The sequence below is a fragment of the Emys orbicularis genome, chromosome 7 (assembly GCF_028017835.1).
Source record: "Emys orbicularis isolate rEmyOrb1 chromosome 7, rEmyOrb1.hap1, whole genome shotgun sequence".
Classification (NCBI taxonomy): Eukaryota; Metazoa; Chordata; order Testudines; family Emydidae; genus Emys; species Emys orbicularis.
In genome coordinates this window covers 38,514,920-38,528,925 of record NC_088689.1, presented here as the reverse complement: position 1 = coordinate 38,528,925, position 14,006 = coordinate 38,514,920, and the positions used below count along the sequence as shown (strand labels likewise).

At 41.9% G+C, this 14,006-nt stretch overlaps 1 protein-coding gene across 2 annotated transcripts in view; it reads left to right on the top strand.

Moving 5' to 3' along the window:
• The window catches only part of PCDH15 (protocadherin related 15), a 751,423-nt gene that overhangs the window by 80,644 nt on the left and 656,773 nt on the right, over positions 1-14,006 (top strand). The window lies entirely within an intron of this gene.

Genomic DNA, 14,006 nt, shown 5'->3' with positions numbered 1-14,006 from the left:
TAATGCCACAAATGATTCTATCTCTGACCTAGAGACTCTGTCAGCTCACCAAAGTCACGGGTTTTACTGAGTTTCCTTAATTCTGAGACATATTGCTCTATGGTGTCATCATTTTTTTGCATACACGTAAAAAAAAATCTCTCTCTCAAAGGTTTCATTCCTTTTTGGCATGCAACGTTCCTCAAATTTAGTCAGTATTGTACTTAACTTCATGCTTTCACCTTCTTCAAACTTAAAGTTATCAATATTCAATGCTTCCTCCCCAACAACATGCAAAAGAATTGATAATTTCACCTCATTTCACATCATTTTTCTCCTCAGGAATTGACTTCAAATGACTGTAGTTTCTTTTTTATTCAGCACTTCTGACACCATGTAACGATCTTGGGGTTCGTTAAATAAAAAAGCAGTGAATGAGAAAGGAATACAACGTTTAAAAAAACAAACTGGAGAACTTCTGTTGTGAGCTGTTGCACATAGCCATGGGGTATTCTCAAACCCTGCCTTCAGGGCACATCTCCTATTCCTATGTTCATAATACTGTCCCTTATGAGGGAGCGTCTCTAAACTATAATCTTCTACAAACAGATCTCTACACTAATGACAAGTTACCCACTAAGAATGCTCAGAAGTTTATATCTGCTAAGATTTTAGCATAGCCTTAATTGAAGCCCTATCTTCTTTATGATTTAACTTCACAGTGAGAGGGAAAGGAGTGAAGAGGGAACATTGGGAGAGGTAAAGATGAATGAATTGCACAGGTCCTTGAATTGAGCATGAAAAACTTGAACTTGATGTGGAAAGAAAAGTAAAATCAGCAACGACAGGATTAAGAACAGGAAGTGACATTGGCAGAATGATGAATGGAAGGTGATGTTACCAACAGCATTCTGAGTGAACTGGAGAAAGTGTGCTGAAAGTTGCAGTTTTTGATATCTGGAATTTGGTTTAACAGTAGAGCTGAAGAACACAGAATGGAGTTTAGAGAAGCAGAGTAATAACTAACAAAATGTGTCAATATTTGACAAAAATTTGGAATTGAAGACAACAAAATCACAATGGACCTGGGTGATGGGGAGAACTATGGTGGTGGTTTTTGCGAGGGAGGAAGATGGAAAGATTCCCTTCCCTCAACGTCCTGGACATTTCCACCCTGGCCTACATCTCAGATCTCATTTATCTCAGTATTTTGTATGATTCTGCATAAAGAGTTTAGGGTTAAAAGTATTTATTTTAGATTTATATAGACATTCATGAATTGTAGGATTGCAATGAGATACCATAATTGATTACTTACAGTGGCAGCTCCAGTAATGATTCATCACAAACAGTTGTAGTCTGGATATTTGAGTTTTTAATTAATTTGTGTGATTATAGTTCCATTATAAAGGTTAGCTTGCCAAATACTAAATGTTTTTTTCTTGTATGTGGAGTCTTTTCCCCACTTTTTGAAGTCTCTTTCCTTTTTACTCTCAACTATATCTTCAGATTGATTTAGAGTGTTTGTTATGAGCAAGATTCCTATCTGCAGTGGAAAACCAAGCACCTCTGCCTCTTGCTGGGAAATAAAGTTCTTCAATCAAGCAGTTTTTTTTAGGGCACATTAGATATGTAGAATTTTAATACCTTTATAAAGAGAGAAAATCTCATAGGTATACTACCTCATTCTGCATTTCATGAGGGCAAATACAAAGCTGCTGTGTTCCATATGAATTTGACATATCTAGAACTCCGACAGAACAGCCTTGTTTATAATGAATTCTTTATTAAATGTTCTTAACAGACATTATAGAACATACATTATATTATAATCTGAATCTTAAATTGTAGTATAGCCAGAATATCATGGAGACTTCATAAGACTCTTTAGCAAAGTGAAAAGAACCATAATATTAAGGAAGATACCACAATATGTGACACACAAGTTTCAAGACAGCAACTTTAGCCTCCTTAAAATTACACTGTGAACTTGCACCTTTCCTAACCTGCTCATCAGATGCAGTCCACAGACTCTGTAAATTCTAAACTCCTCCTTTTCCTGGGATTTGGTGCACACTCACACACAAAAATAGTAATGAGGTAACACAAAGATCATCTGAAATTTTCTCCCCATGCTTGGGTGCTCTTAGGGTTCCTTCCTTGGGATGGTTTAGCCCACAACTCGTGTTTGTATGCAATGTTTAAAATATTCTATAATCAAATGGCTTTTTAAGTGATGGATATGTCTTCTGTGTACAGGGATTTTGGTAGAACTTTCAAATGTGTGTCAAACAACTTTTCTTTCCATCTCTGTTCTGAGAACTGTGATAAATTACAGTAAACGTTTTATGAAATAATTAGGGTATATTTAAATGATCTTTGATTTCCTGACTACCCGGCTAACTGATTGATAGAGTATCTGTGCTGGTCCTTTACTTGCCAGACAAAGTCAGAATCAATCATTGGGTTGCAGATATTGCTTTACGTATTTCAACCTTGGGCTATTCTGCTGCCTCTTTATCAGGAATAACTTGTCATACCAAGATACGCAGAAGGTTAAAATCAAATGAACAGTATATTTACTGTTGCATTTTCTTTAATGGAATATGTGGGCTAAAGGTGTTAACATAACCCAATCCCTGTCAATACTAAATAGTGTTAAACGAAGTCCAGGGTTTGGCACACACAGACCTCAGCCTGCTTTGTACCAGGCTAAACACATAATTAAACATCTTTTTTGGCCTTCTATTAAAGATACAGAAAAGAAAGAAAAACAATTAAATCATTTGAAATGTAAAGTATTAAGTAAGGCTTTTGTTTTAACCACATAGCTTGTTCCTTTTCCTTTGGTGGAGAAGTTTTTAAAGGGAAACACCCCCCCCTTCACCTCTGATTTGACAGTCTTTTAGATGGTATCAAAGATGGTGGTAATGATCCTTTTGGAGAAGAGGAAAGAAAAGAAGTTAGTTGAGATGGGCTGGAGCTGCTGTTGCTGCAGTTAATGTTCAATGCTGATTCACCGCAGGCGGTGGCTGGGATTCAGCTAGAGCTGGTAGAGGTGGCAATGTCATCTCGGTCCCTCATTCTGGTCCAGTCTGGCCAGCAGCCACAGTCCCAGGGCACTGGGCACCAGCAGGAGGAGGATCAGGGGTGAAAGTAACTTAAAGGACTTACCGGTACGCCGGAGTCCTGAGCGGGGGCGTGGCCTCAACCAGAAGAGGTGGGGCCTTTCAAGATTTAAAGGCGCTGGGGCTCTGGCTGTGGCTGGGAGCCCCAGGGCCTTTAAATCACCCCGGAGCTACCAGCTGCAGAGGTGGCTGGGAGCCCTGGGGCTCAGGGGCAAATTAAAGGACCTGGAGCTCCGGCCGCCGCGGAGCTCCGGGCCCTTTAAATCACTGCAGGAGCCCAGCTGCCGGAGCTCCGGCGGGGATTTAAAGGGACCGGGGCTCCCTGCAGCGGCTGGGAGCCCTGGGCCCTTTAAATCACCACCGGGGAAGCTGGTCCAGTCCGGCACGGCGTACTGGCTCTTGCCGGTATGCCGTACCGGCTTACTTTCACCTGTGAGGAGGATATGGGGGAGCACCGCAGCCGCCCACACCATGGCACCAGCCAGTGCAGTAGCTGCCCCGCACTGCCCAGCTCCAGGTTCTGGCCTGGCCAGGGGGCAAGGCCTTGGGGAGGGAGGAGAGGAAGAGGCGGGGCAAGCAATTACCTGAGGAGGAGCAGGGGTTGTGGCAACAGAGAGGGATGGGGCCTCATGGAGAGGGGTGTGTACTGCCCCTCCAATTTTCTATCTAGCCCACCTCAGCCCGCACAATGGGAAGAGGCTGGCGCTGCCCCTGACCAGGAGCAAGGCAGGGAAGCAGGAGTCAGGAATCAGGCGAGAAGGCAGGGTTCAATGTAGCAACCAGGCAGAGCCCAGCTATGCAGACAAGTTCCTGTGCCTCTCTGAGTTTAAATAGGAAGCTCTGATCAGGACCAGGGAATCCCTCCCTGATGTAACTTCAGGTTTCATAATCCCTCATGTTTAGTTCGTTAGTAGTTAGCCTTTGGATGGGAGCAGGGAACAGTTAATTGTAGACCCATGTTCAAGACCTGTGCAGATATGACAATCAATTAAACTGACTTTAGGGCCCCCGTTGTGGTGCCAAAGTACAAATAGAGACTTGGACCTTATATTGTGTATTGAATATATTGAGAATTAAGATTCTTTATGCTTTATGTTCATAAGAATATTTAATCTTTACCCAGTTTCATTAATATAATACTGACACCTAATAAGGTACATTTGTTTGGTTGATTGACATCTATTATATATATTGTTTCTGTGATAAGACTAAGTAACTCATATTCTTCAATATAGGTGCACTTTTGTTGCTGTGCCTTGATTTCATTCTTAGGATACTCTGTTTACTATTTTTATGTTTATTGTTATGGCTTTAAAATCACCTGAATTATCTGAAAGCACATGTTGCTATTTCTGAGAGAAAATTCACCAGTATCAGACTGTTTTCTTAATTAGATTTACAGTTAAACCATTTAATGATGGCCACTTGTTATGACAGTCCACAATTGTGGAATTACTGCATGTTTGTTTTTTTGTTGGTGGTGTTTTTTTCCCTCCAAGTTATTGTTCTTATGCTCTCTTAGTGGAGTAAGTATGAGCATATTTGTTTATACAACTTGTACAGCGTTTTCTGACATTTCTTCTGAAGGATGAGTCAATTTTCATATCTCCAGACTGGATAGTAGTAATTGTGTTGTTGGTTTAAAAATAAAATATGCAGGTGGTAATAAACTTATTCAAATCCTGTATTTTCTCTTTTGATATCATTTACTTTATTATGCACATAAAAAGGCATCAAGTCTATTACAGAGTGTTTCCATATAAACAGTCTCAGTTCAGATGAATTATTATTATATATGTTACTAAAACGTTTGGTTTGGTTTTTAAGTGGAAAAATGTATATTCTTAACAAATCTCATTATACATATCTTAACACCTATTAAATATACTATTAAGAAGGTTTCTTGTCAAGAAATTAGAACGGGACGGCGATCAGGATTCTTGGTTCTGTTGATAGTCAGGACTATATCTGGTTCTACCATTGTCATTTAATTTCTCTGTTCTTTCAGTTTACCCATCTCTATGTAATGAGTATAATGGCTATAAAAATGAGGTTGAAGATTTAGTGAATTAATATTTGCGGCAATTCGGATGAGGGGTGAGAGAGAAGTGTGAAGTATTATTAATACTGTATAGTATGTTGGAATGGATCATCATTAGGAATGGACCAAAATTGGCATGTCAGACTTGGAAAGACGTTGAATTTCAGGTTTCAGATTATAAATTCCGCCTTGTGTCTCAAAATCTGTGTATGACATCAGATATAAGGGGGCTTATTTTCTGGTTCAGAGGTGCTGAAATTATGCAAGTACAACTGACCTTGCAAGAGTTTACTCATTCAGGCTCTCTGTATCAAACTGTCTTCTGAAGAGGACAAAGTCATTAGTCTAAATGATGAATCCTTATAAGGTGGTCTATCAGGTACAACTTTACCACTGTCCACAAATGTGGACTATGGAAGGTTTTCAACTATGAAACATTTAGCATTATTTCTGTCATATGCAGTTTTCTAATTTTTAATGCAAATGATTTAAATGTGATTATTACTTTAAAAAATGTTTTACTTTGCAGAATTTGAACCTCTGGTGGCCATTTTGAACTTAACTTAAATTGACTTAAAGGGTGTTTACTTTGTGAGATGCTCCATTGGGTTAGGTGAACCTGTGACAGCCAAGTGCACTTATGGCACTCAATTAATAATAATACATCTAGAGTGTTACTTATAATTTGCCTCTTGAGACACAGTCAATCTTTTCATGATGATAAAACATGGCCAATTCTTTGATACCTTATTCTTCATTTTGCCAGGCAAAGATTTTGTCCTTTGAATGGAACCTTAGGAGAAAGCTACAATAATTCTCTCTTCGTATGATGCATATCACAGTTCAAAAAATCACTTTTCTATCGCTGATTTTCCTAGGTGCACACTAATATTGATTAATACATAATGTAAACTCTAGAACTTCATCATTACATCAAAGATGTCTGTAGTTTAAATACATAGTAATCATCCATAACAATTTTCTGATTGGCACAGTCGCAGCCCTTATGTCACTGATAATGGAGTGGTATTATACCCAAAGAAAATAAATGAGCCTTGCAAAACTAGTATAGAAATTTAGCAGCTTAGGCACAAACATCTACTCATTCGCCATTCTGTTACAGTCAATATGAGGTTAAGGGACAGGGTAACTACTTCCCCAGGTCTGGGTAATTGGTTGACCAGAAACAGTTGGGATAAAATAAGCCCCGTCATAGAGGCCTTGTATCAGCAACCAACTGGCAGAAAACTGCCCAAGGAGCAGGACCCAAAATTCCCTGAGTACTATTGTGGGGAATCCTGCCAGCCTAAACAGTTTTCACCTCTCTTGCACTCCACAAGCTAGAGAGAGACTGGACTCCCTAGATTACTGCTATGAAACCCAGGAGCAATATGACATAAGGAGTTGAGGATGATGGTAGCCGAGCTGAATAGCTAAGAAAGCAAGCACTTAAAGGTCAGTGTGCATTCAAGGGACCCAAAGATGGGGTAAGGGCTGAGCCCAATCACAGATGGTAGTGATAATGAACCAAAAAATGTCATATTTCACTGACCCATCAACAAAAATTGCTCATTCTAGCATAGTGGATGAATACTATTTTAAAAGCTGAATGAAATGCTTCAAAACAAACCAAAAATGTTTCAAATCCTTTGTTTTTTGGCTGGACTGCCATTAAGAATTGAGAGACTTCTGGCTCCTCTCCACTCTGATTGCTAGTGGCATTCCTCATATAATGTATCGTAGTAATGGGATATTTTTGTAGCAGTCTCCTCTTAGTTAGAACAAAATTGCTAGTTAGCACTTTGTTTCATCCTTGGTTTTTAATTTCCTCAGTCCTTAAATGGCTGATTAATTATGGTCTCCTCTGCAGTTCTTTTCTTACCAGAATAATGTCCACAGTATGGTTCTGACAATTTTCTAGAAAATCATGTTTTGGTCTCTGTAGGGCAGCTCTACCTTTTTTTCAGCTTAAGACTTTTTTCAACCCTGACATCAGGAATAGTAAGTCTGGATGATTTGGAAAAAGCCTTTTTGTCCCATTTATTTTTAATAGCTCAGAAATCTTTTTGTTTATTAAAGCGACTTGAGGCTTTGAGTATCTTGCTCTCTGTGGGGAAGTCCACCTTTCATGAGAATCTCACACACGGGCACATATTCTCTATTTTTTAGTGCTGTTGATTTTTTTTATTGGCTTTCCATTTTAATTTCATGATTCAGATTTATTTTTGTGGTGGCTGCAGTGGTGGTTTGTTGATGACAATCATATTTTTTATAAATATCTGATTAAAAAAAATAGTTGGATAGCTAGTCTTTAAGGTTATTTTCTTGCAGTGGTCATGCCCTGGGTTATATTTCAGAGTTTTTTGACATTTATCTCTTCACTTTGTAAATACTGTATTAGATTTAACAGGTTTGACCGGATTGTTTACAGCTATAATTTAATGATTAGCACACAGCTTTACACAGTTTTCCCGACTAATTCAAATGCTGTATTTTGCTTGATGTTAGAAATACTTTTTTTTTAAAGTAACATGGGAAGGAAAAGAAAAGCAGATCGGAAGATTTAGAAAGAATAGCTGGTTTTTGCGTTTTCAAGATAATGATATTGTACTAGAAAGGCTTTTTTAGGCAACTGTGCATAGTTCTTGCAACAGCTGAAGACTTCATTTATTTTGTATAACTTTACATATAGCTTTTCCCCACAAATTTCCCATAAATCATGGGAACTTTTAGGAATTATATTAGGGCTGTTGATTAATTGCAGTTAACTCACGATGAACTCTCAAATTCATTGCGATTAATCACAGTTTTAATCGCACTGTTAAACAATAGAATATCAATTGAAATTTATTAAATATTTTGAATGTTTTTTCTATATTTTCAAATATATTTATTTAAATTACAACACAGAATGCAAAATGTACAGTCATCATGAGAAGATTATATATCACACAAGCAGACAAGAAAGCTAATATCCAGAGAGACATATACACCATCAAATATGAAAAAGGCCATCTGCGTAGAAGTTTCTGGTGTAGTAGATGGTATCCAATATTTCAACCAGAATATTTATATTCATTGGATTAACCACTTGGGGACAACTCCTGCCACATCCTTGATGGCAATGGACAGCCCTAGTTCTGATTCACATGAGAGCAGCATTCATGGAGCCTGCCACAGAGCTCAGTTCCTAAGAGCTTCCTGTCTTAGGCCTTGTCTAGGGTTACCATAATTTAATTTAAAAAAAGGAGGACACTCCACGGGTCCCCGCCCCAGCCCCGCCCCAACTCATAGACTCATAGACTCATAGACTTTAAGGTCAGAAGGGACCAATATGGTCATCTAGTCTGACCTCCCGCATGATGCAGGCCACAAAAGCTGACCCACCCGCAACAGAATCTTCCAGCCTGCGACCCCTGCCCTATGCTGCGGAGGAAGGCCCCTTCCCCAAAGTCCTCGCCCCAACTCTGCCCCCTCCCCTGAACGCTCCGCCCCCTGCTCCTCCCCCTCCCCTGCTTCCCGCGAATCAAATGTTCGCGGGAAGCCTGAAACAGGGAGGCAGCAGGTAAGCTGGGACTGGGACTGGGGCTGGGCGGGGCTTCGGCCCAGTCCGGCCCCCCCCCCGGCCGAGCGGCTCCCTTCGGCGGCCGGCTGGCCCAGGCCAAGAGGCTCTGGCCCCGGCGTCTCCCGCCCGGCTCGGCTCGGGCCCTGGGGCGCTGGCCCCGGCCCCCAACCGAGCACCGCCGGCCCCGGCCTCGGCCCCCGACTCCCGGCCAAGCACCCCCGGCCTCGGTCCCCGACCCCCGGCCCTGACCCCCGGCTGAGCACCCCCGTCCCCCGGCCGAGCACCGCTGGCCCCAGCCCCTGGCCGAGCGCCCCCGACCCCCGGCCGAGCACCCCCGGCCTGGCCTCTGGCCGAGCACCACCGGCCCCGGCCTCGCACCGCTGGCCCCGCACCGCCAGCCCCAGCCGAGCACCGCCGGCCCCTCCCTCCCTATTTTCCCGGACATGTCCGGCTTTTTGGGATTTCCTCCCGGACGGGGATTTAAGGCCCAAAAAGCCGGACATGTCCGGGAAAATCCGGACGTATGGTAACCCTAGCCTTGTCTACACTGCCACTTCACAGTGCTGAAACTTTCTTGCTCACGGGTCTGAAAAAACACCTGCCCACCCCCCAAGCGCTGCAAGTTTCAGTGCCATAAAGTGGCTGTGCAGACAGTGCACCAGCACTGGTAGCCACGCTTCCAGCACTGGTAGCTACTCCCCTCGTGGGGGTGGGTTTTTTTACAGTGCTGGCCGGGAGCGCTCTCTCCCAGTGCTGGTGCCGCGACTACACAGCCCCATTAAAGTGCTGCCTTTACTAGTGAAGATCTATTAGATCTATTTCTTGCAGTAAGTCATGTTGTGTCCTGGACCTTTGGGTATTTGCCCATTATTTTGGGTAAATGACCCCACAACTGAAGCTGCATTTTAACTAAACTGGAGAATATTTTTCCTCATCTTACTTGATGTTTTGTTTTTGTTTACTGTACCTTTGACGTGGTTAAAATTTAGAGATCTCTTTTCTAAATGGCTTCTCTGAGCAACATAACTGACTGTGGATGGGAAGTGAATTTGAATGGGCAAGGGCAGAATGAAAACAGACTTGTTAAGCAGCAGTTTGCAGTATACACTATTAGTCAGATAGTTGTGTGTCTGTTTCAGCTTCTAATATTTGACCTTGTTGAATATCTTAGCTAGAGCAATAGTTGAGGATTTCCTCTGAGCCATCTCATTAAGAATAGTTAGAAATTAAAATAATGAAAATTAGCAATCAGAAACAAAAGGGATCTAAGCTATGTAACTCCTTTCATAAAGCCTCTTTGTCTCACTAAGAAACAGACCCTTTATTTATTTCGTTGTTCTTTATTCTCTATGCTTTACAATTATATGATCAATTGATGATATATTGGAGTAAATAAGATCAAAGAAGCCTTTCAGAAAGATTTTAGCACATAGACACAAAGATCTTTTAGCCTGTTTCATTTGCAAAAGATTTTTATATTATTTGCCTTATGATTAAACATCAAAAATGTTTCTTCTATGAGTTGCAACAGTAAATAATTTCAACATCAGTTATACTGTGTGGAGACATTTACCAGAGCAGTTCTTTACATGATTGTATTGTGAAAAATATACCACAGATCTAATGAAACTAGCCTATGTTTTAAATTGTTGGAATTTTTTGCGAATATCAAGAGATGGATCTCTGTCAAAAACCTCTTGTACTTTGGGGAACAATTCTTGAATGGGACTTTTAATTTGGCATACCTTATTTTTATTGCTAGTTTTGTTTCATTCATTCTAGTAGTCTGCCAGTGGTACTATAAAAATAGCCCCCAGAAGTGGGAAAAACGACAGCTTTGAAAGTGTTAGGGTTTCCTTAGCTACAGCCATAGGCCACAAATAAATAACTAGGAATCTCAGTTTACCGTAGCTAGTGTGCAGACAGTCTTCTGGGATGCTTGTGAGATTTAGATCCCAATAAGCCAAATGTAGCATTGGAGTTTGTGCTGTTGCTGCAGGATGGTGGAATGTTGAAGCAGAAACTTTTTCCGTGTGTGTGTGTGTGTATGCGTGCGCGCAAGCAGGGGTTGAGGGTGGGGCTTATCTATTCTAGGACGAAAAAGGAAGAGATCATCTAGTGCCAATGGCAGGACAGAACAGGACAGGAAGTAACTTTGCCTCCAAAATCATGTACCCGAGGAAGTGCATTTCAGGACAGCAGACTCTGACCAACACAGAGACATCTGATTATAAAAGGGTATCTGAAGAGCAGCCCACCTCCTCCAAATCTGAAAATTAACTGACTCCAAATTCAGAAACCTTTTATGTTTAGCCCTGAGGAGAAACGTAAGTTCTTCTTTGAGCAACTGTCCACATAGATTCCACTTCTGGTGGACACACACCCCATGCAGATGAGATTGGATTCTTTTGAATAGCAGTATTGGCTGGGGATACATCCGTATTGTAGATGCCCTTGTGCCCTTGCACCCAAGAGTATAAAGGGTGGAACAGGCCCAACTGTTCCTCAGTTGCCTGAGGCAGTGAGACAGAACCCCTGCAGTGTCCTCTCCTCTGGGCACTGTGCAATCTGTGATTCTATCTAGTTGTTTTAGTAGCTGTTGTTAGTGCAGCTATTCGTATAATGTAGTTTGGGATAGTGTAGTTCTAACACCTATCAGCCACAAGAACCCCAAACCCTTAAACTTAAACTTTAGGGAAGTTGCTCCAGTACCAGAACTGCCCTGCAATGGTGGAATCAAGGTTTCTGGGATCCTGTCCCTTTTTGCACAGGCACTTTTGCTATCCATGATGGACCCTCTAAATGCATGAAACACGGATTCTGGATAAGTGATTGATATGTTCTTGTTTTTCTAAGAGGACACAATAAGTGAGGAAATCTTGCCTTAAAATTTCATTCTTGGAATGCTCCATGAGGGTCTCCTATGAAGTTGAGGGAAAGAAGACCGCCAAACTAGATCAGATTGTCTTTGTGAGTGCTCTGGAAAGCCACATTTCTGCCTCAAGCTCCAGGCTCACTCTTTCTTACCAAAGCCACACTCTTCAACTGTGGCGTCAAGAAGAGCATCTAAGCTGTCCTTTACACTCTTTGGAAGAAAGGAGGGGAAAAGAGCACCTCTCTCAAGGTGTGCACAGACATATCTTAGCATGCTACCATGTATCTGTTCTAGCTCATATTTCTGAGCCAGGAGGCAGGTTGAGGCCCAGATTGGGGTTGCTGATGCCTTGGCACTCGCTAGTCACCAAACAACCCTGGTACACTCTGAAGAGCCTGTCCATGCTTCTACCAGTACTGACTCATCAGCCCTAAGCACTCTGCATTGCAGCACTCAGTACTGAAGCACTCCATACTGTCATTTGCAGTGCCCATCTTGGTACCACCTGCAGTTGTAACCTTGGAAGATGTTGTAAAGCTTCCCAGAGCAGCTGAAAGGGATAGCTTCACCCATGGGGGACATATAGTCCTCCTCTACGTTTGCCTTTGCACAAAACAGTGATATGTTGCCAATCTACTTACCACATTTTCTTCCCTACAAGCCAAATTGGTCTTTCAGGAATCAAGGAGACATTCCTATAAATGAAGACATAAGGAATATTGAAGTGAGCAGATTTCCTGGTTTTGTGCTCCATGGCCTGCAGTCCCATATTTATGTAATGTGCAGTAGGGCCATTCTGGTTTCCCTAGAACTTGGATCCCAATAGGAAGACTTCTTCCATTGCTCCTGCCTCTATAGTCAGGTCTTGCTCTCTTCATAGGCCATCTTAAGAGGGTCAGCTGGTACAACGCACAGCATCAGGAGTTACTGAGTAGGAATAACTACAAGAACCAGAGGATCAGTCCATCCCAATGATGATATTCTCCACTTTGCCCAGTGAAATGGTTATCCCAGCAGCTCCAATCCAATCAGGTGACTACCTCATATTCCAGGAGTTGTTATGGTGAATGGCCAATACACTGGAAATCTCAGTAGAGAGAGTTCAGGTGAAGTCATGCAAATTATTAGACATTCTGCATTCTTCTCTTCCTGGCAATGCCAATATATGAGCGTTTTTAGAGCTAGCTGAAGATCTTTTGCAAACCATAACTTCAGTGCATCCACATAAAAAAAGTGGGCAGATGCTACCAGGTTACCTCAAAGGGATTTTAATATTTCTTCAATCACCTGATTCCAGGATCTTTGGTGATTGTGGTGGTGCATCGGAGGGCTAAGCAGGGATTATCCAAAATGATACTGCAGCACAAGAATCCAAAAAAAGGTTGACCTCTTTGGCTGAAAGGTCTATTCCTCTGCAGTTTGCAGATACACACATCAAATTAGTAGGCACTCCTGGCTAAATCTGACTTCCTACATAGATTGTAGAATAACTCCTGAAAGGGAACAGAGAAGAGCTGAATTACTTAGTGGTAGTGGGGCAGCTAGTGGTCTGTACCTCAATGCAGGCTGCCCTGGATACCTGACTCCACACTTCATTCCCTGGTGACTTCAGTCACAATTGACATGGCTTCATGACTGCAGTGTTTGAGGGTACCAAAATAAGTGTAAATGACCATCAAAGACCTCCTCTTTGAAGGCAGTGGTCTCTTTAACAATCACACAGAAGATGTCCTGCACACTTTAAATTACCTGAGACATTCTGCACTCTTTGGGTTTATATACATTGGCCCAAAGGAGAAAGCAATATAGGCTTTAAAACTACCCTACAGAAAGGCAGCCTTCCTCCTATTATTACAGCCAACAGAAATAGTCAGAGCCTCCAAGGAACAGACAGACTCCAGAGAGAGACCCTCTGCCCCGTACATCAGCAGGCTTGACACCATGGTTGAAAGCTGTATAGAACAACTCTAACTACCTTCCCGTTCCCATCCTTTAGACAGCTGTTATCTTTTGGTTTTCGGAGGTTGGGACTAATAGCCTTGGACAAAAGGGTCCTGAAGATTGTAGACCAGGTGTGTTCTATCCAGTTCCGTCTTTCTCTACCCCCCCTTTCTTGTCCCTCTTCAGGGACCCCTCTTATGAGACATTACTAATAAAGGAGGTAGAGTTCCTCCTTCAACTTGGAGAAATGGAAGAGAGAGAGAGAGTGTGTGTGTGTGTGTGTGTGTGAGAGAGAGAGAGAGATTCTATGGCAGGGGCTTTATTCACATTACGTCCTAATCCCAAAAAAGAAAGGTAGTTTGGACCCCATTATGGACATATGAAGTATCTCAACAATTTCATCCATCATTTCAAATTCAGCTAGCTTCCATAATCCCCACTTTAAATCCTCAAGGCTGGTTTCTGGCTCTCAATTTA